The sequence below is a fragment of the Frankliniella occidentalis genome, unplaced genomic scaffold, assembly GCF_000697945.3.
Source record: "Frankliniella occidentalis isolate FOCC.00 unplaced genomic scaffold, Focc_3.1 Scaffold1026, whole genome shotgun sequence".
Classification (NCBI taxonomy): Eukaryota; Metazoa; Arthropoda; class Insecta; order Thysanoptera; family Thripidae; genus Frankliniella; species Frankliniella occidentalis.
In genome coordinates this window covers 2600-4075 of record NW_026268132.1, presented here as the reverse complement: position 1 = coordinate 4075, position 1476 = coordinate 2600, and positions in this window count along the sequence as shown.

Here is a 1476-nt window from a genome sequence, read left to right as displayed (position 1 = left end):
GCGCACCGCACCTCGCTGTCCGGGCTGGCATGCCTCGAGCCGTGTATGTAATATAGGTCTGCGTACAGTAGGTACTTACATAAACTACAATTGGATAGAGTATTGTAATCGGCAAACACAAATTCGGTTTATGAACTGTTACCACTCACGGGGAAGTGTCGAAATCGTATAGTACTACAAGGCGCCAAGGGCGGATTGGGGAGGGGCGATGACCCCTGTCGTCTCTAGTGAGTCGCCTGGAAGGCAACTCGTCCACACACACCTCGCATGTAGGCAACCCACGGTGCATCGCCCCCTCCTGCTCCTACATTTTTCGATCGCGGACGCGGAGCGTCCCAAGCCTCCTGTACCCGTACCCTGTACCAGAGAACCGGATATTGATGGAAGCTGGGCTCTTTTGAAGCCGGATCTCAACTCATACAAGCCGTGCGATTCAGGAGATCGTTCAAGAGGGGCTGTCCTATCTATGCCTCCTGTATAGCTCCGTCCTTGTTGCACTCATAGGCAGGTATAGGAGAGGCACTCTAGAACGATCTCCTGAATCGCACGGCAAGTGGCTGATTAACCCCGCGCACTTTTTTTTAAGTTCTACTGTATCGCCGTGCGAGCGGTTTGCCTATTGCCTACCCGATCGGGACCGTAGTACGGCGCCGTGGTTAACGACGTCAGGCGAACCCCCACGCACTCCGGTACAGGAAAATTACAAACTTATTTGAACCCGTCTACGAAGTGGTTGTGCGACATTTTCGTAACGCAATGCTTGGGTGGAAAGGAGCGGAGCGGGCGAGGGGCGGATCCTGGGACACAAACACCAACAGGAACCACGACCACACAGCGCCACAACCATTTCATTTCGGAAACAGACAGACACACAGACCGAGGGAGGGAGGGCGGACGGGCTCGGCCCCCAGGCCTCCTTTATTGATCGTGGCGCCTGCTCCGCCTGCTTTACCCGGCCGGGGCCGCGCGCTCGCTCGGGGGCTGGTGGCTGTGCCAGGGCGCAACCAGGGGCGTAACCAGGAAGGGGAGTGTGACCACCACTCGGGGAGCAACCACAGCTCGGGCGGATACCCGGGGAGTAACCAAAGGGCATGCAACCCCGGGAATAATCAGGAGAGAAATCCATACCAGGGAGTAGTATGGTAACCATAGGGGAACAGCCCAGTGGGTACTTACGAGGGCCGCTGGTACTTACCCAGCGTAAACAGGGGGAACAACCAAGGAGTACCAAGGGAGTGATCCGAGGGCTAAACCAGTGGAGTTTGGGCTTGGGAAATAATTACTACATATAACCCGTGAGACAAAACCCTATAAATTCCACTTTCACTACCTTTCTTACCCTTGGCAACACACCCACACAGCTCGTGTCACCCGCAGCATCTTTTCTCCATTCGCTGCCTCCGAAATGACTTGAACAACAACAACAACAACCGGCCCTTGAACAAACACAACGTTTACAGGTCGGGCGGGGGGGGG